General features: G+C 38.4%; 1 long non-coding RNA gene across 2 annotated transcripts in view; it reads right to left on the bottom strand.

Annotated features, from left to right (window-relative positions):
- Positions 1–7,499: 7,499 nt before the first annotated feature.
- The window catches only part of LOC113602846 (uncharacterized), a 187,636-nt gene continuing 169,617 nt past the window's right edge, over positions 7,500–25,518 (bottom strand). For both annotated transcript variants that reach the window (XR_008300297.1, XR_008300298.1), the window contains exons 5-6: positions 9,434–9,570; positions 7,500–8,554 (exon numbers count right to left, since the gene is read on the bottom strand). This is a non-coding gene — a long non-coding RNA (uncharacterized LOC113602846). The remainder of the gene's footprint in view (positions 8,555–9,433; positions 9,571–25,518) is intronic.

Genomic DNA, 25,518 nt, shown 5'->3' with positions numbered 1-25,518 from the left:
TGCCCATTATGAGCAATTTACTACCAAGTCCATTTGCAGCATCTTATATAACTGCCTTATCCTCCTAATAATAATTAATCTTTCTCTTATCTATATTCTCTTAATTTTTTGCCTTTATTATAGCACTTATTAAAGTATAACTTGTATTGTAGCTGTAAAAATATCTGTCTACTCTAGTGAGAGAAGGGACAATATCTTACTCAATTTTCTAACCTCTGCAATGCTTAATTATCCACTTTGTGAATATAACTACCAAACACAGTGTTTGGCATATGATAGGCATACAGTAGTCCGTTAAAACATGTCTTTCAAACTCTAAAGGTTTTAACTATCATCATAAGACAGATCTTCATGCATCATTATTTTCACTGTGATTTTGTACAAGCTTTCCACTGTCTGTTCTAGCAGGTATAAACTTCTCTTTCATTCTTTAATACCTGAAAATATTTCTCCACAGAACATTTTGAACACATTTATTCCCAATTCTTAAACAAATTCTCTATTCTAGTTGAAATCTCAACTGACTTATATCCTGACCCTTCCATAATCCTCATTCTAGTAGTTTTTGCCTAAATTAGAGTGCTGCCTCCTGCTCCTTTCCAAATCCTGTGCACTATTCTAGATCTAGTCTTGGCCCACATGGTCTAGGACATCTTAAGAGATCACTTTGACCTCAAGTGCTTACCCTCTCTTCTAGACTTCATTCTTCTTTTTATAAAGTGCAGCATTGTTAGATTTACCTGGAAAATGGGAGACAATTAATGAAGTGTGTGAAAATACAAGAATTGCTACATTAAAGCAACATATTATAATTATAATAAACATTACTAGTGACTATAAATTTAAGTTCTTGATGAGACAGAATTGCTGAAAAGACAGTGTTACCAACAAATTACTCTCTAACAATGATCTACCTCTTTGCAATTTCCTACAATGACAAACTTATTACTGCCCAAGGTAAGAAAAGGAAACATTTCCAGAGACAACACCACACTAACCATCATTCAGAGAACGTCCACACATTCTTTATCCTGTAATACCTTGCTCTTCATCAGAGAACTCTGGTTTCTTACAAGTCCTTAATCCCACTAAGGAGTCAAAGGTATGAGCTGCATGACAAACCACTTCTAAACCCAGTGACTTACAACAGTATTTATTTTCACAAGTCTGCAGATCAGCTGTGGTTCTTCCAATCTAGGATGGACTCGGCTGGACTGCTGTGCTCCAGGTTGTAGACATATTCTACGCATCTCATTCTAGGACCTAAGTTAAAATGGCCTGTTCTTCCCACGGTTCAACTCCACAGCACCAGAGGCCAGCCAGATCTGGCAGGCACATCTAAGGTATCTGTTTGTGTCCACCAACATTCTATCAGCCAAAGCACGTCAGACGGCCAAACCCAACATCAATGCAAAGTAGATACATGCTGAACAAGAAATCAAACTACCACAAAAAAGTAAAACATCAGTGGATTCCTAGACACTGGGGGTGGGTAGGTAGAATGATGGTCCATTAAAAACAGAGATATAAGGAAACAGAAAATGAAGGAAGATCATTTCTAAGAGAATTCTGGAGATAAAAATTAGAGAAAACAAATCTGACTCCAAGGACAGGTGGCAATATAGAATCTCATCTTTGAAATTGGAGGGCTCCAGGCTAGAATTATGACTCTGCCATGTACCCTGCCACATACCTGGGCATGCAAATTAGCTCTTATACGTCAGTTTCCTTATATGTTAAGCAGACATTAGTAATGCCTACTTCATTAGATGATTGTAATATGGAATGGTATCATGTGCATATAGTAGATCACTAAACACAGTTTCTAATACTAATCAATACATGTGGCTATTTTAATTTTTTGGGAAATATTTTCTTATTGTTTTGCAACACTCCTATCTTCTGGAAACAGCACTCTCCTACATCTGTTTCAAATGGGAGAGCTCATAATTATAGTACCCAGATCCCTAGACAAATTAATTGGTCCAAAGGACACTTGACCTAGATAGAGCCAGCTGTAGCAATAGGGATTCTGGTTTATTTCACTACTAAACTTCTTAAGGTTCCTGGGGGGTTATGACCAGCCCCATCTTGAATGAGGAAGGAGTGAGGACATCTGGTTAAGAGAAACAGTATGGGCCGATCATTGCAGAATGGGTACCAGATATAAAAGAAGGGTAGGCATGGATCTATCGGAATGCTTTGTAGTGGGGATTACATTCAAAATATCTTACATCACATCTTCCCTCATCCTTACTTGCTTCTTGGACTTTCAACCACTATGTTCTACCTCAGCTTCTGCTATGGTTGAACAATTCCTCCACAAAGAATTGAAAAGCGCTTGCATGTTTGGGCTTGCTCTCTCCTACCCCTGCTGTTGCACCCTCAGACGTATGAGTCAGCCAAGCTGCTCAGCTGAGCATGGCCTAGATCAGCAATTGACCAACTCAGGTCTGTAAGAATAAGCAACTTTTGCTGTAAAACTCTGAGTTTTGACCTCTTTGTACCTTTATTTTTCTTTTGGCAGTAACAGACACACTAACATCAATTTGTGTTTCTTCTGATGGCTGTATGGGCCCACAGAAGGGATGGAGAACAGAGCATCGAGTTAGCTGTCCCAGGATTTATCACACAGAATCTCTAGCTATTCACCATATATGTGATTTAGAATAGAGAGCAATCAAGTACAGCCCTCAAGCCAAACTAGTTTGTGACTTATTTTTGTATGGCCCACGTGCTAAGAACGGTTTTTACATTTCACATTAAAAACAAATACAGACAAATATGTGACAGAATTCTGTATAACCTAAAATGTTTACTATCCAGCCTTTTACAGAAAAAGTTTGTGGATCTAGATCACAAATTTCTGCAAGAACAGACTATATACCACATCTAGCAGGGACTGAACTTCCTTTAGATCTACAGCCCTTCCAGGCTATATTGTCAAAATTCAAACAGGTTTCCCTAAGTCAAGGCCTTACAAAGACAAGAATCTCTCACTTCAGTATTGGAGGATTTAGGGATGGGATTGGTCAAAGTACCTTAATCAGGGCAAATTTTATTCTTATTATTAAACTTTAAGATTTAAATTTTAGTAATGCATATTTTTGAAATGATGAGAAAATACACGTTTGTTTTAGAACTTTTTGGAAGCTGAAAGAGGTGTAAACAAATAAAAGATCATGTTTAATGCCAGTAAGTAGAAACAACCACATTTAACTCCTTACTATTCTTTCCAACTTTGTTGTGTGCATAACATTGCCTGGCTGAGATAACGCCAAATGTTAAACTATTTAACCTGCATATCACACTTAATATTAAAACTTAAACATTTTCCAACTCTTCTTAAAAACCTTTATAAATATAATTTTAATGGAGCCATTAAATTTCATTCTTCATAACAGTAGGGCTATTAAAATACTCTCATATGTTTAAAATATTGCATTGTCTCTAGTGTTTTTTCTTTTATTTTTTCATAACAAAGTTATAAATACTTTTGGAAAGAAAGCTTTTCCTGTCATTTCAAATTATAATCCTAGGATAGAGTCTAAGAATTGCTTTTTGTAAGATTAAAGGATATGTGTATTTTAACTACTAATAAATAGTTCAGTTTTTTGCCAAAAACGGTTCCATGACTTTCAGCCAACAATACCATGCCTATCAAGTTGTGTGATCTTTGCTAGTTTGATAATCAACGTTTCCCTTTGAGTTCATTAATCACATGTATTTTTCCTTTTAATAAATAATTTTGATCCTTTACTCATTTACCTTTTAGTGCTTATGCTTATTTTATGAATCTATATGAATTCATTACATACTAAAGCAAAACATTTTTATAGTTCCTGCAGGTTTTTCTCCAGTGTATTATTTTCGTTTACATATTTTTACATTATTCTTATTTTAATTCTATTAAAGTCACAGATTTATTCCTTTGCTATTTATTTGCATTGTTTTATTATCAATATAATATAGGTATATTGTAGGGAACAAAAAACAGCAATAAAGAGAAAAGAAAATTAATAAATCAGCAATGCTTGTGGCAAAGTATTCGATGAAAAGACAGCATCTCAAACATTAAGCCATAGTTTTGTTCATAAGTTGCACTGTAAACCCAGCTTTAATCTTTTCATAAAATTAAATATCTGTTCTCCTTAATGTGCTTAACCTTATCCTATTGGGGTCATTAAGATTATATTATAGCAAACAATGTATCGGTAAATATGTTGTACCTAAATCCTAGATCGGAGCTTTCATTGCGTCTTCAGGATCGATTTCTGAAAGCAAAACTATTGGGTCAAGCGTTACAAACACTTCAGGACTGGCGGTGTGCTTTCTGGGATGTTATTTTACACGTCCGCCCATAATGCACAAGAGCGCAGGCTCACAAAGCTCACAGAGCCTGTAATAATACCGTTTTGAAAAAATCTATGTTAATTGATATGTATAAAGATGTTCATTTTATATACATATGCATTTCTCTGGTTACAATCACGTTGAGTATTAAACGTTGGCTTCAGCTCCACACCCACCTTTCCACACCTGGCTTGGAGGTACTAACTTGGGCTGGGACCCTGCAAGCTATTTCCCTTTAGCCGGCTCTTCCCCTGTTAGGCCCCGTGACTGGGGAGCCATAGAGGAGACTGTGAGGCTGGAGGAGGAGGATAAAGACCCTCTTTGTTTGTTCTTGTCAGTCTTCCAGTACCGGCTCTTCTCCCCACAACAGCAATCCATTCCGTTTTCTTGCCACACTTCCAGAATGATGCGTTCCACTCAGGGGCACCAGGACCAGCTGGACCACACCCTCTTCTCTGAGGTCTGGATCTCAGATCTGCATGGGGCGCTTACAAGCTTCCTAGTTACCAGAAAACACCCAACCTCTTCCTTCTATTCCTCCTGCTCTCTCTGTAGGAGCACTCGCCATCACCTCAGAAAGTTCTTTGGCACAGCACTGTACTAGTTAGTCTCTGAGTGCAAAGGTCAGCCTAGAGTAGAGGTTCCCAAGCTCCTCTGTACACTATAGTCACCCGAGGGGTTCTGCCAACTTCCAAAGCCCAGGCCACACCCCAGACCAATTCAATCACAATCTCTGCAGGTGGATACAGGTATCCTTATTACTTTCTACTACTACCACTGCTACTGCTATTACTACTACTACCACTACCACTATTAGTACTACTACTACTACCACCACCACTACTACTACCACTACCACTACTACCACCATCACTACCACTACTACTACTACTACTACCACCACCACCACTACTACTACCACCACCACCACCACCTTTACTACCACCACCACCACTACCACCATTACTACTACTACTACCACTACCACTACTACCACTACTACTACTACTACCACCACCACCACCACCACTACTACTACCACCATCACTACCACTACTACCACTACTACCACCACCACTACTACTACTACTACTACCACCACCACTATTACTACCACCACTACCACTTTACTACTACTACTACCACCACCACCACCACCACTACTACCACCATCACTACCACTACTACCACTACTACTACTATTACTACTACTACCACTACTACTATTACTACCACCACCACCACCACCACTATTACTACTACCACCACCACTACCACTTTACTACTACTACTACCACTACCACTATTACTACTACTACCACTACTACTACCACCACCACTATTACTACTACCACCACCACTATTACTACCACTACTACTACTACTACCACTACTACTTCCACTATTACTACTACCACTACCACTGCCACTACCACTAATACTAACACTAACACTAACACTAACACTAACACTAACACTATTTGAAGCTCCATAGGTGATTACAATGTGCAAACAAGTTTGAGAACCACTAACCTAGGGTTTCGGTTTAAACAAAATGACAGGATAATTGATACATATTTTTCTAGAAGATTGTCATTGGAGAGTAATCACCACTCTCCCTTTCTCTCATAACAAGACATCTGCTGATAACACAACAAACTACTTTTATCTTTTTAATGTTGGGCTAACTACAAATTTATCTTTGTGTCAGGCCTAGAAAGAAAATGCATTCCTGAATTCATTTGGTGCATTAAAGAAAACCCTTCATCCTTGGTGGAAAAACAAAAGTGCTAACAGGTATTTTGGTTTCCTGGTAGGCAGGTCGGTTTGTTTAGAATGGCTTATAAGTGGCATTTAAGGGCGCTGAAACAGCTGAAGTGCTCAAAAACGTGTGAAATTCTTTTCTGCTTCTGTAAACAGTAGAGAAAATATCACTGGCATCGGAAGCTTTCCACTCAATGCCCTGCAATCAGCCAAAGAGAAGGCAGAGCTAACCATGCAAAGTGGTCTGTGAGCAGACAGGAAGAAGTGATAAACGTGAAGAGGGTGAAATAAAATGTAACTTTGTGTTGGAATTACCTGGCAGAGGCTAATTTCTGCCCAGGAGAAGGTCTGAATGTTTGGGAAACAAGAAATCAGAATTTAAAGTGGTTTGATTTGACGTGTGTGTGTGTGTGTGTGTGTGTGTGTGTGTGTGTGTGCGCGCGCGCGCGTGTGTGCTTCACATTACTCCAAATGAAAGAATACATGCAAAGGGAAGGAAGGGAGATAAAGCAGAAGGGCAAAGTGTAGCCTTCCTCCATGTAAATGAGTTATTCTTCTTAATGAGTACCGTTCCTGCAAGTAATTAGCTGGATATGGAATCTGAATGAATGAATAATGCTAAATAAAATAAGAATTGACCCCAGTCCACAGCTGTTTATTGAAGTGAACCCAGTATGAACCTCTCTGTGTCTGTGGCCTCACACATAAAGTCAAATGAGTAACTCTGGTTCAGCTCAGCTAATTCAAACCAAAAATGCAATGCTTGTCTCAATTATCAGAATGTTTCAGGACAAAATTATTTTTCTTGTGTTTTCCACTTCATTTGCATGTATAGCTTAAGATAATATATTCACAGGCACATCTCTCTCTCTCTCTCTCTCTCTCTCTCTCTCTATATATATATATATATATATATATATATTTCCCCATAATTTTCACACAGGGTAAATATTTGAGGAACAAATGACCCATAGCTTATCTACATTTTATTACTTGTCATTTCTTTGCATAAAAAAGAAAATGTTGCCCATAGTGTATTTTCATCATTTTAAATATTATTCATACACCCCATTCATTCAGTAAAATCATTTACTAAATTCTTACTATGTGCCAGGCATCTGGATTGCTCTCAAGTGTAACAAATGAATAAGGTATGGATGTGGTGAGGTAATTTATCGATATAATTAACTTATGATTGTTCTCCCCATTTTTTTTCCCTCTCCCACTTTGTAGGGAGTAGCCAGATCCATAATATTTCCTTGCCTTGGGGATTTTGTTGGTCTCGGGTAAAATAGTAGCTGCTTCTTTCCCAAATGGAAACAGTACCAATTCTATGGGTTGTAATCCCTAGAGGGGGTACATATATATGCAGTGCACAAATCAGTAAGGTACAATTAGGAGACGGAAACCACACAGTAATTTGAACAAGGGCATTTTAACATAAAGAATTATTAACTGTAACAATGGAGTAAACTATAGAAGACAAAGAACTGTAAGGCAGGAGTCAGCAAACTTTTTCTTTAAAAGGCCCAGATTAAATATTTTAGATTTGTGAACCATCAGGTCTCCGTTGGAACTGTTCAATTTTGCATTGTAGCATCAAAGCAACCAGAGACAAAATATAAATGAATGAGCATGGGTGTGTTCTGATAAATCTTTATTTATAAAAACCAGCAGGAGGATGAAGTTTCTGATCCCTGTTCTAAAGAATACCCTAGGGCTGAGGGAGAGAACTCAAAGGAACAAAAAGGAAGGAAAGGGGGCTGGCTTCCTAAGGCTGGTATTCAGACTTATTGCAGAGGTATATTTGGACCCACTGGATGGTGGAGTTCTTTCATTCCATTGCCCCACGAGAGTGAGTTCACAGTCATTGGGCAAGCAGAAGCACTCCCAGCCAGGCACTGGGAGCCTGCTTACTGGCAGGGTGGGGGCACCCTGGGCCACATAGGGTCCACATCAACAGGGTCACAGTGTGTGAGGTGGTCACCAGGTTGAGACTGAGGCAATGGGTTTGCGGGGAGACTGTGTGTGTTGGGTGCAATGATGGGACACAGTGCCTCTGGAAGCAATGCAGGAGTAGGAGGAAAAAACTGACAACACGAAGGAACCAGAAAACAAATGCTTACCTCCTATAATGTCCCTCCAGCGCCCTCTACTGACGAGTTCAGTATCATGCTGGCTGCAAAGCAGGTGATGAACACTTAGATCGGGAGTTGAGAGGTGATAAATTGATCATTGTTGCAGTACATAAGAATTCTTAATACCAGACAAATCCTACTACGGAATAGGTATGCATCTCAGGCCATAACTTCCGGTGGACTTTCTATGATCCTACAGATTTTATTCTTTCTGCCAAATATTTCTTGCCCAACTTTCTCGACTGTGTCTAGGATTTCTTCTACATGTTGTTATCATATTTTGAAATCTGGGATCTATGCTTTAAATAAGTTGAAACAACACTTAGAGAATGGGATTCGGTTACATAAACATATCTAGTTTCATTTTTAAAAATAAATACATTTCAATAGACTGTGGAAGACTTTGGGAAAATGGCAAGGCAAAATCTCATTCTGGAATCATGAAGGTACGGGAGTACCTGCTTCCAGTTCCAAAACATGGCTTCTGCATTCCTTCCCTTTCACCCTTTTTCAAGACCACCTCCACACGTATGACTAATGGGTGCAATACATACACCTTTTTCTCTCCACATAGCCCCATGTTCACAATACCAGACTAGGTAAATTGAGCTGTCTCTATGAATAAACCCAGACCAGACCAGAACCCCTAGAAGCAAAGATCCAAGTTACCCACACATAGAATAACAGTTGCAAATACTATTTGAGAGCAGTTTTTCTATGTGCCAGGCACTGTCCTAAGGGATTTACATATGCTAACTCATTTCATCCTTGGAGCATTCCTATGAAGATGTACTTATAATCCCCATTTAACAGAGGCAGTAATTGAGGCACAGAGAGGTTTGGTGATTTGCCCAAAGTGAGTGAAAGAGCTGCATGAAATTGAAGCATCTAAGCTTTAACAATCTTCACAGATGACTCCTATTTTTCAGCTTTAATTGACAAAAGTATAATTGACAAAATTATTTAATGTGTATTAAACTTCACAAATGACTCTGATATGCAAATAGGATTAAAAGCCAATTATAAAGGAATATGTTTATTTGTGCCATACAGTTAATTTAATCACATGACCTTATATTCAATTCTACCAATGATGAAGAGTTGATCGATTTTTTTAGTTCTACAAAATCAAACAGATGAAAAAAAAATGACTATTTGAGATTTCAAAAATATCTTACCGTTAGTAACCACTTTGCTTCTAGGTTAAAAATAAAAATGTCTGTGATGATTTTCTTCTTATGTTTGGCATCTCCATTGGTCCCTGGAGCTCTCTAGCTGGGTGTTGCTATTCCATGAGTTGCCTGAAGCAGAATATCTAGGGAGGAGTTAGGACTGAAGTTGCTGGGGGCATTCTCACAGCCAATGTCAATCAAGAGCAGTATTCCAAGAGCCACAATAGGTGCCCTAGGATACTGCATCAAACATATATATTTATTATTATGTATATAAAAATATATATTTCAGATAATTACAATTTATCCCCCAAGCGCAAAATCCCTGCAATATCCCGCCATCCACGTCCAAAAATGAATAATTGTTCCATTGTTAATCAGTGGTTGATCTTCTAGAACAGTAACTCAATACCATATTGCCTCAGAGGTTATTCAATAATGATAGCTATTTTCAACTTCTCACCAAATCATAAGAAAATATAACCAGCAGAAACTTTGAATATTTCATAATATCTGGTTAAAGGTGTTAGGAGTTTAAGGAAGAATATAGATGCTGTAGAAGGAAATTTGGAATGGTTTTACTTTTCCAAGATGTATTTTTCTCCATACGTATAAACATAGAGAACAGACTGGTGGTTGCCAGAGGGGAGGAGGGGAGGGGAATGAGCAAAATAGGTGAAGGAGGTCAAGAGGTACAAACTTCCAGTTATAAAAATGAATAAGCTACAAGGATGAAAAGTACAGCATAGGGAATATAGTCAATTATACTGTAATAACTGAGTGGTGACACATGGTAACTACGTTTCTTGTGGTAAGCATTTCGTATGTATATAATCATAAAATTGCTATGTTGTACACCTGAAACTAATATCATATGTCAACTATATTTCAATTAAAAACAAACAAATAAATGAAAAAGGGGCATTTTCCTCTAACAGAGTATTCAGGGAAAAATAATCACAGACTGATTTTTTTGAATTTATTTATTTTTGAGAAAGAGAGAGAAAGAGAGACAGAGCATGAGCAGGGGAGGGGCAGAGAGAGAGGGAGACACAGAATCCAAAGCAGGCTCCAGTCTCTGAGCTGTCAGCACAGAGCCCGACATGAGGCTCAAACATACAAACCATGAGATCATGACCTGAGCCAAAGTCAGACACTTAACCAACTGAGCCACTCAGGTACCCTGACAGACTGATTTTTTAAATATGCACACTTTATCCTCAATTATTTATTAAATGGCATTTGCACACAACCTCAGATCAAGCCATAAGAAAGGAAGCCCAATTTGGTCACCATTGTGTTTGTGTCTATGACTTTAGATACCCCAGCCCAAAAGGGGACAAATATAAAATTGCAATAGAAACTGTGCTCAAACTGCAAAATTAACCAAAGTCAATAGGATCATACCAGTAAACCATCTGTAAATTATTGAGTGTTCCTGCTAGGAATTTACCCAAGGGATACAGGAGTACTGATGCATAGGGGCACTTGTACCCCAATGTTTACAGCAACACTCTCAACAATAGCCAAATTATGGAAAGAGCCTAAATGTCCATCGACTGATGAATGGATAAAGAAATAGTGGTTTATATACACAATGGAGTACTACGTGGCAATGAGAAAGAATGAAATATGGCCCTTTGTAGCAACATGGATGGAACTGGAGAGTGTGATGCTAAGTGAAATAAGCCATACAGAGAAAGACAGATACCATATGTTTTCACTCTTATGTGGATCCTGAGAAACTTAACAGAAACCCATGGGGGAGGGGAAGGAAAAAAATAAAAAAAGAGGTTAGAGTGGGAGAGAGCCAAAGCATAAGAGACTCTTAAAAACTGAGAATAAACTGAGGGTTGATGGGGGGTGGGAGGGAGGGGAGGGTGGGTGATGGGTATTGAGGAGGGCACCTGTTGGGATGAGCACTGGGTGTTGTATGGAAACCAATTTGACAATAAACTTCATATATTGAAAAAATAATAATAAAATAAAATAAAATTTTCAAAAAAATTATTGAGTGCTCAAAAAATTCCTGGTTTTATGGAATCTGTAATAAATGAAATAAATAATCACAAAGCGCTAACCAAAGAGAGGTGTGAGGGGGAGTGATATCAGTCACATGGTCCTCTGCTTCATCCCTACTCAGCAACAATAATTTGGCAGCCACCCACAGATGAAAGTTCCTTTGTGGGAGTTAAAGAATCCAGGTAGGAGACCGTGAAACCCTGGTGAAGCCCAAGACGAAGGAGGGCCACTTTGAGAGGCAGGCCTGCGCCCAGGTAGTAGGAAGGTTCACCAACAGTGGGCTTGGCTGTAGACCCCTGGGTCTACAGCCGTGTTCCCCCCCTGGACTCCGTACAGCCCTGTTTCACCTAAGTCCTGCTACCAGCACCATCCACCTGTGCCCATGGACCTCAGTCTCTGAAGCAGCCTGTGACCCAGCTTCAGTCCCTCTTAGCTGCCAGTCCTCCCTGCCTAGGGGCTTCGAGGGAGGCAGGCCTATCTGTGCCACTGAGACAAGGTCACTGACATTGGTCCAATTGCCAATCCTGAAGCAGCCCCATAACCTGACTCCACCCTTTAAAGCCATGGTCTGGAAACAGTCCTGCCTGCCAGGCTAACCTGCCTTTTTTGGGGGGGGGGGGGGTGGTCCCAGAAGCACCATCAGATCCAGGCAGACTCCCCTCCCCTCTCCTCCTCTGCCTGTAATGGCGACTCCTTTAGTCACCTATGAAGTTTTCGTGTACAAAAACAATGTGTAGAGTTATGACAGTGGTCCTCACATATGACAGGCTGTCAGATAAAAAAGGGGCTGGGCTTGTTCTGTGGGGTCCCAGAAGACTGATCTTTGGAAAGTATTGGGAACAAATTCCCTAACAATGACAGCTAACAGACAATGGAAGAAGGGTTTTTGTGAAAAGGCGAATTGCCTTTACAAAAAAAATTGAAATAGAAACAAACATTTGTTACAAACTTTGTCAAGGAGATTCAGGAAGGAGGGGTTTCTGAGGTAACTTCCAAGAAGAGAATCTATGAACTCTACAAAATATAAAAACTCTTCTTTCAAAAAAAAAAACAAAACTCTTCTTTCTGTAATTTTTTTTTGCCATTTTTTACCAGAATTTCAAGAGATTCAGCTAAAATTATGAGGGCCACTGAAACAGACAGTAGATGCTGCAGTTAGCTCCTCCTCATGTCCTTTATTTAATCTACCTTGTTGCAATCAAAATCCTAACTTATTAGGAATGACTAGAAAAGTAAAACTTGGCTGCAATGTGTGACTTTGAGTATGAGTCCACTAGTAAACTTAAAGGGTTAATATATGTTTTCCTAAAGGACTTAATTTACTAACATGAGTGGACCTGTGAAGAAAAGTCTAAGATACTTATTTTCGAACATTCACTTGGACTTTTTGGATTAAATAACATGTTCCTTTCTTATGCCTTACTTGGGCACACTATTTTCCTCCTAAGTATTAAGGCACAGGAGTGAAGTACCATGAAATCATTTCTAGAGTGATTTACAAAGTGAAAATTGTAGTAACTTAGCGGAGGAAATTAGTTTTTAAATAGATTTGGCTTTTACGTAATGTTTGAATTATTTAATTGTCAAGCTATTTTGAGTTTATTTCTCATTAGTGCTAACTGGTATGGCTTTGATTTTCCCCAAAAGAAAAATGCTTGTTAATTTGCAATGTCTGTAACAATAATGACATATTTCAGAAATTACATCTGCAACCCAGATTTATGTGTGAATCCTCAAATGGTCCAACCTGGGACTTTTCCTTTGTTTATGAAACACTTGCAATATTGCAATGTTACATTACCATGGAAATAGTTCCAGTTGTATTTTTGAAATGGTATCACATATGTGAGAAATTGGACACCAGGAGGGTTGTACCCATGGATAAATGGTTTATTGTGCATGACTTCAAATGGTGGGTTCAAATAATGCTTAGAAAAAACACTCACGTTTTACCTCCTTCGCACAGTTGGAACCCCTATTGAATGCTTGTTTGGAAAAGCGAGGGCAGGTTAAATTTTACACTTGGAAATTCATTGTTAAATCTCCAGATTGCGGTCACCATAAAGCAAGAAATTTTAAATTTGGATGATTGTGACAATGTGAGATAGGATGAATTAAGGGAAAATTACTGGGATAATAGTGAAGAGCCTTTGATCTGGCCCTAGGTTCACTATTATTTAACCATGATCTTGTGTATAAAGCCTTTTAGCTTGATCTCCAAAATCAGGGAGAACCAAGATCACTTGGTTCTAAGTGATGATAAGTTTGATGATTAAAAAGTATCTGTATTGCTTATGTGCAATTGCCCCTTGGGTTTTTATTTATTTTTTTAAGTTTATTCACTTATTTTGAGAGAGAGAGAGAGCATGCACATGAGAGTGGGAGAGGGTCAGAGAGGAGAGAGAGGAGAGAGAGAATCCCAATCAGGCAGTGCAGAACCTGATGTGGATCTCAATCCTACAAACCATGGGATCATAACCTGAGCTGAAATCAAGGGTCAGATGCTTAACTGACTGAGCCACCCAGGTGCCCCAAACCCTTGGGCTTTTACATTCCCGTTCTTCCTCTTTAATTAATATTTACTCTAATATTAATTTACACCTAAACTAAAAATAAAATATAAAATAGTGCACAAAGGTAATAATTAACAGTCATTCAACTAAAAATGGATGCTTGTAGGTAAACCATGTTTGTTTAATCACATTTCACACTTTGTGAAAATGGTACTAATGCCAAGTCACAAACGAAATTGCCATATGCTTTATCATTCATTCCTTCATCCATTTATCCATATATATATATTAAAAAATTGATCATCATGTTTCAGCAATTCTAATAAGCTATATATATATATATATATATATATATATATATATATATGGTGACAAAATAGACATAGTTCCTGCCATTGTACAGTTTATAATCTGATTGTGGTGACAATCAATGGAAACTACTTAAATATTGAAGTACAAAGTGTGATGAAAGCTATAAAGAATCAAAGAGAGCTCTGAGAGAGATTTACAGGGTGAGGCTCAGGTGTTACTTTAGATTGGTTGTAATTCAGACATAAAAAACGGACCATGTGGAACTACCCTGCAGTTGAGGCCACCTTGCAAGAGACAATTTTCTCTTGCAAGAAATGCAAAGCAGAAAGATGTGGCTGAGTGCTGCCTCCAGACACCCCACCCCTCCATGTCTATCCTCCTCCACATCCCACTTCCTGTCTCCCTTGTCTGTAGACCCCTCCACCACCTGCTACCACATCCTTAGTCTCTGTCATTCTGAGGCTTCAATTGCTCAGCCACTTGGCTTCTCTAGAAAAACACACTGCAGACCCCGATCTAGAGTATTGTATTCTAGGCAAGGGCCACTTAGCTCTTTAATTTGGGTTCCTATTCCTATCAGAAGACAGCTGTTACTGACTTTTGTCCTGAAAAAGTCTCTGCCCCCCCCCTCTTTCATCTTCATTCCTTCCCTTCTGCTCTTCTTTCCTCCCTCCCCTTCATCTCCCTCTCTCCCTTTCTTCCCTCTCTTATTGTTTCCACTTTTGAGACTTTTTTGAGTTTCTACTATGTAGCAGGAACTTTGCTAGTTAGTGCTGTACAAAGATAAATAAAAACCATGAAAAGCATGGACCCTAGAATCCAACTGAGTCCAAAATGTATCTGTTTATGCTAAGTGTCTAGCAGAGTTCCCAGCACACTGTTAGTGCGTAAAAACATTCAGAATTTACTGCAGTGGGATAAAGGCAGAAGTCATAATAAACTTTGAGAATATTATGGAAGTTTTCACAGAAAAGAGACCCTCAGGAGGGGTTTTGAGAAACAGAAGAGCAGCAATAAAATGGAAGTAGTGATATTTTGTTATTGAACTAAAAAATTGAATAAATGGAAAAAAGTCATCCCTCATTCATCCCTACAGACATTTCCTGAGTACTACTATGTGGGAACCAGCCTGGACTTTAAAGGTATAAATGTGAATACAATGTTATTAAGGAAGGAATTGATAATATTTTGGGATGGTAATGACACAGTTGTAATGCTGTTAGGTGTATATGTATAATATATAAAGTATATCATATATATATATACACACATCTATCTCTATCTATAGATAGATGATAGATAGATAGATACATACATACATACATATACGTGCATACTTCTCTTTAGAGCTACATACTATCTAGATGATGAAATGCGCTTAAACCTAACCCAGAGTGTGAGGTGAGTGAGTGAGCATGAGTGTGTATAAAAGAAACAAGATTGGACATGAGTTGATAAGCTTGATAATAGGTACATAGAGTCCTCCAAACTAATTTTCCATAAAATATATATATATATATATATATATATATATATATATATATATATATATATATTATGGCCTCAACTGCAAGGTAGTTCCACGTGGTCCGTTTCCATTATATATGTGTGTGTGTGTGTATGTGTGTGTGTGCGTGCGCGCGTGTGTGTGTTGTAAATTATCTTCAGGTTTACAAATGAATTATTTGTAATTTACAAATCATCTAAGGTTTACAAATGAATATGGGAAAGTCAGTCCTCCCTTTATAGTCAAGTGTGGGACACAGACACTGGATACCAGTACTTGCCTTGTGATGTCTGCACAGGCCAGTTTTAAATAAATAGGGGATAAGAGCTCCAAAGTTAATGAAGGGTGTTGAGGTTCTGGGTGATTCTATAGATGAATGCTTTTCATATTCATCACATCAGTGGCTCCCTTGATAGAGACCTTAGTATGCTTCCTTTCTTAGTGTGAAATAAATGGGAGAAGCAGGTGGAGATCTTGTACTATAATACTAGGCAGTTTCCTCATTCTGGTAATTATATGGCACTTCCATTGAAGCTTCTGGAATTCTAAAGTTCTTTCAAGAGATACATAATCTATCACTTTTCTGTAGAGGGATTCAAAATTGGAGACACAAAAGTGAATTAGTCATTATGTTGCCACTATATAATGAATAGCTGATGTGCTATTACCTCAGCATTGCTCTCTCACAGCCTTTATGATTTTACCTGCCTCCTGAATGTCTGCATTTAATATCTCTCTCCAGATGTCTTAATCTGCATTTAATTCCTGCTTGAATCCTGCTTTTCTTTTTTGCTCAGATTCCTAAATTCTTTAGGCTCGTTCATGTACTTTCTCTATCCCTATAGTTTCTTGCCAAGCCACCACATTTAATATCATTAAAAATTTCATTGCTGTGTTACTATCTTTCTTTTCCATATCATTAAATAGAGGCAAATGTGTGGGAGGGAACTACAAATAGTGCTCCATTAATTAATCAACTAAAAAGATAAATTTTTTGATGTTAAAAGGCATAAATAGCTCTCTAGCTGATGATATACACACTCATCTCAGTTTATTCATGTATTTATTTCATATATCCCACCTCTTTCCAAATGAGATATGGGTTAGGGAATATTTGCCACATGGTTCATTAAAATAAATTAAAAAAAGCAGGATTAAGGTCATTAGGAGAAGAAGATGCAAATATTAATGGGGGCTAATTTAGTTGCTTTGATGATACAGCATAAAATTTGACTACCACAGAGTTGCACAGTAATGTTTGATAATCCTCTTTTCTTACTGCTAGTTAACAAAAGAACATTAATTTTTATATGGGAAAAGATTGAGACACTTACCTCTGTGGTTTACTAGATTGGTATCCTAATTGAAATTAAATGTTGATGTCTACTTAATTGTTAGATACTGAAATATTTACATAAAAACACTGTATCTCATTATTTTGTAATTATTAAATTCAACTGAAGTAAAATACATATTAAATAGCTTCTAGGTTCTAGATTGAAAGTGATAAAAGGGGAAATTGCATGGTAATATTTGCCTTATACATATCATTTTGCACAGAAAATACAATCAATATGATGAGTTTATGATAAAAGTGTGTATAAAATATTTATGGAAACACAGATTCAAGGATATATTCATTCTCCCTTGTGCATGTAAGTGTGAGGAAGGCAAGTAAGGAGGCTTTTGGGGACACTCCTGCCTGACCAGAAAAAGCAACGCCCCAGACAGAGGGCCCAGTGGCCCTCACTGACAGTCCCATCGTCTCTCACTGACAGTCCCATCATCCTATATCAGAGACAATCCATGCCCGGTGCCCTGTGCAAATTCCTTACTCACCAAAACCATAATAGAATGGTTGCTGTTTTATCCACTAAGTTATTTCATTTTATCAGTTGGGGGAGGAACTGTCATGCAACAGTAGATAATAAAGACACTGATCAAGTTCAGGCCGCCACTCTTTTTGCCGGGATTTCTCTAAGATCTTTTTAACCACCTATCTGCCATTTGTCTTTGCCAGTTTCTTCTCTACTCTCTACCTGGCACAGGAATCTTTCCAAACATGCCTTTGATTACATAACTTCCTTGGTTAACAGTCTTCGGGGGGCTCCCCACTGACTCTGAATCTCTTCATTTTACCCTGTGTGTTCACAGGTTGTTCACAATATCACTTTGCTTATGTCTCTCCCCATCTCTGTATCCTTCCTCAATTGTGAACCATAACCCAGCTTTACTGATGGCTTGCAGCTCTGTCAGACATGCCACAGACCTCTCAGCCTGGGAACACATTCTTGCCTCTGCCTGGAATACTCTGCGCCACTCACCTCAGATTTCCCAGCTTCCCTTTAATCTGGTTAACTCCTATTTATTCTTCAGATTTCTATTCAAACATCCTTTCCTCCAGATATTGCTTACTCAGGAGCAACACCTGTAATATCTATGTTGTGAGGATCCCAAAAACTCGCTTGCACTTTGAATGCTCCTGAGATACCATCACCATGCATTTAATCTTCAACGTGTCCCCATCCTATGAACAAGACTAAATTTTGCTTGTGGTTACCAGTCATTAAAGCTAGAGTGCTCCAACCATTATGTCCACTGCTACCATACTCTTGGTGAAATATCTCCACAGAAGTCTAAAGCAACCTGATTTCCAACCATGATGGACACTTCTTATTTTTAGAGGCTATTATTCAAGCATAGTCAAGTTTGTGTGGCAATCCTATATGATGCATCATATATATGAGAAACGAGGAAAGGGCGTCTGGGTGGTTCAGTTGGTTAAGCATCAGACTTCAGCTCAGGTCATGACATAACGGTTCATGGGTTTGTGCCCTGCATCAGGTTCTGTGATGACAGCTCGGATCCTGGAGCCTGCTTTGGATTCTGTGTCCCCCCTCTTTCCCTGCCCCTCCCCCCCTCATGCCCTGTATGTCTCTCTCTCTCAAAATAAATAAATTTTTTAAAAAAAGAAAGAAACTAGGAATAAGACAGCTGATTCTTTCTGAAGCCTCATGGAGAAAAGATATCCAAAATCCGTGCTGCATAAAAAGTTCTGGATCCTTGAGATAGCCTTCACATTCTAAAGCTATCAGCTCTGCCTCTTTATAGGAAATGGTAGCTAATTCTTTTCCTCAAACCTACAACTGCACCTCAGTGGGGAAGAAGAACCCAACTGCACACCAGTGAGGAGGAAATTGGAAAGGGCAAAGCTTGAAGGTAGATCATGTGACTTTTAGCAGTTTTATGGCACTGACCTGGAGAGAGGTACTGTGTCCAGTCTGTCCAGTGTCTTTGGTACTGGACAGAATCAGGGAGAATCTCTGAGAGACAGCATCAGGTCGTGACTTATTTAACCTGGATTTGTTTCCTATGCGGTTCCTATCAACAGGATCTCAGTGTGCAGTCCTTCCCACTAAAATGCCTAACTGCTTTGATCTTGAGAGATTAATTCTGTACTTTTGTGGATTTTTATACTGAATACAATGAATACAGCTACACAGTTGTCATGGTGAGTCTTTATTTTTCTGATTCTTATGGCAAAGCTTATCTACTAAAATTCGGGTCTTTCTCTGGGTCTCTGTCAATAAATAATTTATGGTCTTGCTCTCCTCTCCCCACCACCCACGTTCCCTACTGGACTATCTCCCAGGTCCCTTTTTAACCTTTCCCCCCAGATAACTTTTTCAGCTTTGACAACTTCACATGAAGTCCTGGGGCCCTTCAGGAGTCCTGGACCCCATTCTGGAAAGCACTGCTTGAGGGATCTGGTCTCAGGCTCCTTGTCATATTGCATTTCAAAACAAGATTACTTGCTGTGACACAGCATGAGGCAAAAGCAGAAAATACATCATAAATAAAGAATAAAACTACTGGGAAACTGGCCATGCCAGTATAAATGAGGAGTATCCAATGAGAATAAATTTCTACAGATTGCATTCAATTGTTTCAGAATTTCTAAGAAATGAATTCATTTTTCTTATTACTGTCTTTCTTTGCATTTGATGGGTCCTCACCAGGCAAAGGACGTGTATACATAAACATCTCTCTGCAATCATATAGAAATCTGAATCACAAAATATGTCATGCATTCTATTCTACGGTGTCACAGCAAATCAACAGCAACTAAATTTTGTTTGAACTTCTCAAAACATTAACTGATCTAATGACAAGTAAGACCATAATGGTTTTAAATAGCAGTAGAAATGAATTTTTCAATTCCCTTCACAATAGAAATGGCTACATTTAATATATTTTCATAAATCCCTAGCTTCATATCACATGCACATTCCATAACGTTATATTGTTCATCTACTGTAAGTAAATATTCTATTAAGTACTTTGAAGAATCCAGAGTCATAGTAGACATGACCCCTACTTGAGTGTCCTTTGTTCTTGCTAAATAAAACCATAAAGGAAATTCTCGGGAGAGAAAAAAGAAAAAAAAAATCATAAGATTAATGCTAAGATATAATCAATGATTAAATATCTAATTGGACCATTTACAATTTCTTCTACCATTCTACAAACATTTGTTTATTCATTACCATATACTTGGTGCAGAGTAAATATTAAGAAAGAGATAAAACAACAGCTAAATTAGAGATTAACAGGTGGGGCAGAGTGGAGGGTCTCTAGATGGGGCGATGGTGAAGTCTCTCTGAGAAGGTATTTACACTGAGACCTGACAGCTGAAGAGCTATGAGGGAGGTGGGAAAGAGGAAGAGAAAGACCAGTGTCATCTAGAGATGTGCCTCAAGGAGACTAAATACAGAGCTTCCTCAATGCCAACTACTTCTGGTCCCTACCATGTACCATGTGTTTTCACCTCAGTGCATGAAATAGATGTCCCCTTCATTTAGCATTCCTTTTATTCATCATTGTATTCTATGCTCAAATGCCCCTTCCTCCAGGTAGACCTCTCCACTTCTCTCAGGCTGAGTTTCAGTGTCACTCCTCTCTTCCTGTGACTATCTCTGTAGTTCCACATGGCCTACAAGATTGTGTCGTCTAGTTAACTACGAGTGACTTAAGAGCAGGAACTTGGCTTCCGGTGGATCTGTACCCCAGTCACCTAGCAGAGCTCAATGACGTTGGCAGACATTCCAGTTGCCATCTAATATCTATTCTTTAATTCATTCACCAACTATATGCTAGGTATCTTCCCCCTTTCCTTCTACAGATTGAATTCTGTTTTGTTCTGAACAGCAATTGCAATCTTAACATTTTTATTTTAAATTAAAGAAAATACTCAACTAAATCCCCCAGTCCCTCTGGCACTAGATGACAGTATTCTGACAATAACATATTAACAGAAGAGTGCTGGGAATTTGGGGAAAGTTTTGCTTTCCTGATATTTGTGACACCCTTTCTTCTTTATGATTTTCTTCTCTTATCCTAGAATACATACATGAGGCTGGATTGTAAGAAAGCCATATACTGAAGATGAGGAAGGAGAAATCAAGGGGTCTGAGTCCTTATTTCCTGCATCAGTCACACAAGACCAAGTCTTTTTTCACATGAGAAAAATAACATGCAACAATTATAGGCAGATTTCTGTTATATGCAGCCTAAGACAAGCCTACCTGATAAAGTATCTGAAAGCATGGAGACCATGGACAGGTGGCTTTTAGTCACACTCTGGCTCTACAATTTAGCCAAATGACCTTCAACAAGCTATTAGCTCCTCTAAGCCTCAGATTCGTCATCTGTAAATAAGGACAATATTAACAGCTAGTTTAAAATGTTGATGTAAGAATTGAATGAGACGATATAAGCTACATTTTGAGCATATGGTCTGGCAAAAATAAATACTTTATAAAAGTTAGCTATTATTATTATATTCAATAAATGCTTATTAAAAGAGTAAATTAAGAGGCAAATTCTTGCCTTCAGATTGTCTAATGAAGTTATCACATTTGGGAAAGAAATTAAAGAAATACATGACCATAGGAACGCCAAAATCAACAGATGTTTAAATGAGTGCTGATTTTTCCCAATACCTTTTTGTTTTAATAATATTGTTTTTAGAGTACTTTGTGGTTTTTACAGAAAAAAAAAATCCAAGGGAGTAGAAAGAGTTCCCATACACCCTACACCCTATTTTCTCTGTCGTCAACATCTAACATGAATGTGGTACGTTGTCACAATTAACGAGCCAATACTGATACCTTATTAACTAAAGTCAACACTTAATTCAGAATTTCTTTGTTTTTACCTAATGTCCTTTGTTTCTACCAACCAGGATAACACATTACATTTAGTCATTATGTCTCCTTAAGGTTCCTCTTGGCTGTGACAGTTTTTCAGACTTTTCCTTGCTGTTGATTACCTGGACAGTTTTGAGGAGTATTAGTCAGATATTTTGTAAAATATTTCTCAACTGGGATGCTTCTGATGTTTTCTCATGATTAGACTGGGGTAATGTGTTTTTCACAAGAAAACCTCAGCGGTAAAGTGTCATTTCTATCACATCATATCAAGGGCACATACTCCCAACCTGACTTATTACTGTTGATGTTGACTTTCATCACCTGGATGAGGTGTTGTCTGTCAGGTCTGTCCACTGCAAAGCTACTTTTCCCCCCTCCCTTCCCACACTGTGCGCTTTGGAAGGAATTCACTATGCACAGCCTTAAGGAGACTTAAGGAGTATGTTTCACCTCCGTGAATTGTCCAAAGACATGGACAACTTGAGTTTGTTATGTTTACAATGATTTTTGATGATTATTATAATCACTGAAGTTCCAGATTCCCTTCATTAAAACTATGGAAGAGAAGTAAAGAACCAAGAAAGGAGAAAGTAGATAGTTGATTAGTGTTGTTGACTGACTATCCATCATTCAGTAACTGGAAATAACTGGTTGGTACACCAAAGGTTTCAGAACAAATAATTATTGAGACTTTTTGTTTAACTATTCCCAAAGAGGACCACATAAGAGTTAGAAACATTCACTGTATTTGAATCAGAAGCATCATATCGTCCAATGATTTTTTTAAAATTTGTTCTAGTGTTTATTTCTTTTTGAGAGAGAGAGAGGGCACAAGCCGGTGGGGGAAGGGGGAGCAGAGAGGGAGACACAGAATCGGAAGCAGGCTCCAGGCTCTGAGCTGTCAGCACAGACCCCGACGCAGGGCTCGAACTCACAAACTGTGAGATCACGACCTGAGCCGAAGCTGGTCACTCAACCAACTGAGCCACCCAGGTGCCCCTGGCCCAATGATTTCTAATGCAGCAAAGTTAGGGCTTTGGTCTCTGCCATTAGACACATACATTCACATCCAAAGTCCTCCTCTTTGCAGCTCAGTGTCTCATCTCTAGTAAACAGCCACACCTACCCGAGAGCTGTGAGGACTGAATATGCAAACACTTGGAAAGCACTCAACATACTTCCCAGTACCCAATAATTGCCGTAAAACATTCAGTTTTCACCACTTTTGCATGTTACAATATTTTTGGACTCTTTATTCCAAAAATTAAAATTCAAAATGTTCAGGAGGAGGGCATCATATCTTGAACATATGCAATTTTTGCAAAGCAGTTAATTAGAAGTGAAAATACATTTTAAAGAATGACAAATATCTAAGAAGCAAGTATTCTATTTTTTCCCCCTATTGGAACAGCTTATTTTGACTCTGAGGATAGCTGGCATAATTTATACTTAAATTCTTCCATTTCTAATTAGTTTTCCTCATTAGCTATTTTATCCCTTCCCTTGTGCAAAACATTCCTAATGGATTGCTGGTGATTAAGACCTTTACAGACGACAGAGCTGGTATACTCACTGGTACACACTCTCTATTCATTCACAGTGCTGCTTTTTCCACTTGGTTCTTTTGTGCCTAAAGTATTCTAAATTTAATGGCCCGAGAGCTACCCCCAAATGGTAGACACGTTATGGGAGCCCATACTTGTCTAACTCTTGCCATTGGGAACACTATAAAAAGAGAGCAAGCTAACGATTTCTTTCTTTTAAAAACAACATTCTCACATCATCAGATAGGTGTTTAAATATTTGTCAAACCCTCCCACTTACAACTTTAACTTTGGATTCAGCCGCACCATGACTCATGAAAAGTTGTAACTTCCGGGGCTAAGGTTCAGTGACCAGGCATCTGAAAGACTTCTACCAGCAGATGGCAAAGAAAAATAGGTCATTGTTTCTGAGTGAGTACTAGTTGGAAGACCCAGAGGGAAAATTTGACAGGAATTAATGTCTTTTCCAAGGATCCTGTAGCCAGCTGGAGATACAGCTGACTCATCAGTGGCATCAGGACACAGGCATCTCAACCTTAAAGGCCTCCTCCTGAGGCCCTACTCAACAAACCTTTTATGGATATACAGTGAGACAAAGGAGAGTATTTACTGCTTCATGTCTAGGTTAGAATCCTTTCAATGATTATCAAATAAAGAGAGCTGCTAAAGAAAATAGGGTATCATAGGCCATGTTTTTCTATTTGCAATCTTTTCATGCCGGGTCTCTGCTACCAGCCCAGTGACACTAAGATTCACTAATATTACTGTGGCCCCAAAATGCATGATAAGGAAAGGAATTATGAAGCAGGCCTGATCTCCGCTTTGACCTCCACACACATTTTTCCGTGCCCAGAAGTGTACCCCAGCCCCCGAAAGAAGTTATGACATGAAGGCTTTAAGCCTAACTTTATTTGAAAAGAAAACATACAAGAACCGACTAGCTCATTTTGTAGATTAAAGCTGATTTATAATTATTGTCACCAATGCAATTAAAGGTGCATGAAAATCTAAAATGTGCAGAGTATATTGGCCTGTAGGAAGTTTCAGCATTTGTTATTTTCATGTAATGAGGAAGAGTTTTCCTTTGGGATTACAGCTCATAGAAAAAGCTTCTCTCTTCCCAACACAAAGCCTGCACTTGTAAACACTTTCAGTCACCGAAACACAATTCACATTCATAGATGCACCAGACCCAAACACATACCCATGCCCCTCACACACCTGCAATTCTTAAGAGAAGATCTATATATTCCAACTGTGCAACAAGAACTTGAACTAGTTTTCAGAATATATTAGGAACAAGCAAACCTACTTTAACAATATGATTGGTGAAGACCCCACGGTAAATCTGAACTTTGAACAAATGCAATGAGACGTCCTGAGAATCCTTTGCAATATCCACTAAAAGTCTTGCTCAGGGAAACAACCAGGGCACGCAGACCTTGTGAAGGCATGAGTGATAGGGGGTATAGAAGAATGGAGTAAGCAATGCCAAACTGATGGTGGACAAGGAGAATACGGACCAAATCAGGGATATTCTTTTCTTTTGATTAGTCCTGGCTAAGGGTTTCACCAATTCCTTTTTAAGAAGTTATTAGGAGTTAAGGCACTATCTATATTGAATATTTTTTTGTAAATTATTGCATGAATTTTATAAGATAAAAAAACGAAGTCCTATCCTACTGAAGATAGAGACAGAAGTCAGGTAATGCCAAGTGATCATTTTCATCAAGATTTTAGTGGTGGGAAAAGATTTGTTGCTGTTTATCTATACCATAGATTAAGATTACCTACACATCAGCGTGAACAAGATATTACTAAGCTATCTTTCTAGCCACAAAGATAACTGGGCTTAACTGGGCGATTTAATAGAAATGGCAGCAACCATAAGTGTTATGTTTTATTTCTTATAAATTATGGTAGGCCAAATGAGGCAATGGCATAGAATTTGCATGATCAGTGTCGCTACAGACAGATCTGA

The sequence above is a fragment of the Acinonyx jubatus genome, chromosome B4 (genome assembly GCF_027475565.1).
Source record: "Acinonyx jubatus isolate Ajub_Pintada_27869175 chromosome B4, VMU_Ajub_asm_v1.0, whole genome shotgun sequence".
NCBI lineage: Eukaryota > Metazoa > Chordata > Mammalia > Carnivora > Felidae > Acinonyx > Acinonyx jubatus.
The sequence above is the reverse complement of the archived record's forward strand: the minus strand, read 5'-3'. Positions and strand labels throughout refer to the sequence as shown.